Below are 2,634 nucleotides of genomic sequence, written 5' to 3' on the forward strand. Positions count from 1 at the left end.
TTCTTCTTCCTAGGAACATCATAACATTTGAAGGGGTGTAAATTTTGGAGATCGGTCCAGGACAGTCCCACGTCTCCATTAAGCACAGACCTTCCATGTTGGAGTGTGTGATACTGGAGACCCATTTAAGGGCCCTTGAGATTAAAGCTTGAAGATGATCTTACAGGAGTTTTAGGAGACAAAACAATTGATTCAGAGCAGAGCCACCTAAATATAGCAGCATCACTGAGCGGTGTTAACAGGATGGATAATGGGGCGTGTTTTTACATAGCAGCTTGCCCGGTGTTCGAAGAGCCGCTGGTCACAGAAATATTTTCTTGTCGGCAAGCGAGTGCACAACTTTGTAGGGTTTTCTAAGCTTAGGAGTAACACGGCAGCGCATGTTCAGAATTTCTTATGGCTCTTCATGCTGGCTGCGACGAGTTTGCAAAAGCTGGAGCTTTTTGAGGAGCTCTCTGAAGTTGCCCTTTTTTGTTGTTGTTGACACGGCCTCCCCTGTAATCTAGTCGCTCGCAGGCTCCCGCGGTTGTACTTCCTCTGGTTTCCCTGCTGCTCTCTCTCGGACTTGTGTGTGTGTGTGCGTGTGAACTTGTTGGCTTGGGCAGTTCCTTTTAATCTGAAACCTCCGAGTTGCAAGCCGTATGAGATGTGTCCTGATCCGATTCTGACACCTCCAGTGCCATGTGCATACAAGACTTTGGGTTTTACGCTCTTGCCACGAAAGGGGAATCGAAGAAGCAAAGAAGACCCGCTTCGTTTTCAAACATGGGCGTCGATTTGCTTTTCCTGAAAGGAAAGGCGGTTAACTTTGTCCAGTCACGGTGGAATTGCAATGGACTGTACTTTTAGTATTAATTTGCTGGTAATTCTGTATTTAGTATTAATTAGCTGGATATGTACAGGAGACGGGTGCAGGTCACTGGGAGATGAACTGGTGGGGCACTAGAGCGCGTCTGAACTAGCCCTCCTACCCAAGGGGGAGGGGGGATATGCAAAAGCATAGATGAACTGGTGGGGCACTAGAGCGCGTCTGAACTAGCCCTCCTACCCAAGGGGGAGGGGGGATATGCAAAAGCATAGATGTGGGGCACCCACACAGATAGGCTCTTGTGCACCCGCCTTTCTCATGTTAATAGGGTGTGCACCGGGGAGACGTCTGGTGGGTCATGCCCGGTTACTGGCAAGCAATCCCTTTTTGCATTGGGGGGGGGGTGAGCTGCTAAAAGTTTTAGCCTTTTTGAAAATAAATCTGATGTTTAAAAAAAAGAGGCACACAAACGGGTCTTTCTTTTTTGCTGACAGTTTTCTGGATTTCAGAGTAACCCTAGTGATCTGTCAAGCAGGAACATCCCTCAATCATGGCCACGGCCTAGTGAAAGAGTCCTCTCCTCTTTCAGATCTTTCAGTCAACAGGTTTTGGCGGCCCTGCTTTGAGGCGACGGAAACGACCAATAGCCCAGCAGTGAGCAACGGTGTCGAGAAATCAGAATGGATCATCGAGAGGGACACGGAAAAGACGAGAGATGAAAGTCTTGTTAGGTTAAATCTAAAAACACCCCAGTTGCCTTGGAAGCACAGGTTTATGCAGTATCCCCCATCCTCCATGATTCCCGGTCAAGGGGATAATGCTGTTCAAACAAATTACAAAGACGACCTGATTCCAATGGTAACGAGAGAAAGAAATTTTACTTACAAAAATAGAGGCACATCTTACATGACATGTTCGTGTCGGTACATTTAACTTATTGTGAACAGATTAACTTCCAAAAAGGTTAACTTGCTACGGCTCCAAGACCAGGTAAGAGAGAGAAAAAGTGAGGTCCCCTATAAGGCGAAAAACAGAAGGCGAGCGACGGCCAAAGAGGCTCAGTGTCTAACCGATGAGAGGGTGGCGCCGACTGCCAAGTGAACCCGAGTGAGATTATTCTCTTAATTCTTTCCTTCCCCAGATCCTCTTGCATGCAGAGTTACAATATCCAACAAGTCTGTCCTGGCTCCTTCCTTCTCAGAACCCCCCCTGCTTTTAGCTACATGCTAAAGCAGCTTTCTTTTTAAAGGCAAAAGTTAGAGTCCTCGCGATACCAGAAACAAAAAGCTGGGGAGTTTAGAAGTTTTGTTTGGATTTGGTGTCGGGCAAGCTGCTTGTATCACCTTTGCCATGGTGATGAGCCCGTCCCTTGTGCTGTGCTTTTTTTTTGGGGGGGGGACTGGTTTCCCCTGCTCAATAACACATGCAGCGTTAGCACAGAACAAGTGGGGGACTTGCAAAGGAGACCCCCCCCCCCGATATATCCTTGCCGCTGTTCCCCATACCCAGAGTGCTCCGGTTCTGCCTCCCTGTCTGGTTCTCCCCCCCCCCCCATATCTTTTCCCCCTTCTAGGGCTCTCCCCCCCCCCCAATATCTGTGCATGTGCAGACATTGCCTTTTTTACTTAATAGTTTTCAAACGTTTCATAAAACATGGGTCACTTCAGGCTTGCAGAAAGATGTACCCCAGTTCTGGGTGGCCCTCCCATTGTAGGTTTTTGGATTCGCACCCTGGGTCCACTCATTACTTTTACTATGGTGCTTAGGATTTGGGGTCATCCCGAGAAGGGGCAGCTGAAAACTGTCATTCCCAGGCCACACAAAAT

Source organism: Gekko japonicus, unplaced genomic scaffold, assembly GCF_001447785.1.
Source record: "Gekko japonicus isolate JY-2015 unplaced genomic scaffold, Gekko_japonicus_V1.1 scaffold6944, whole genome shotgun sequence".
In the NCBI taxonomy this organism is placed as follows: Eukaryota; Metazoa; Chordata; class Lepidosauria; order Squamata; family Gekkonidae; genus Gekko; species Gekko japonicus.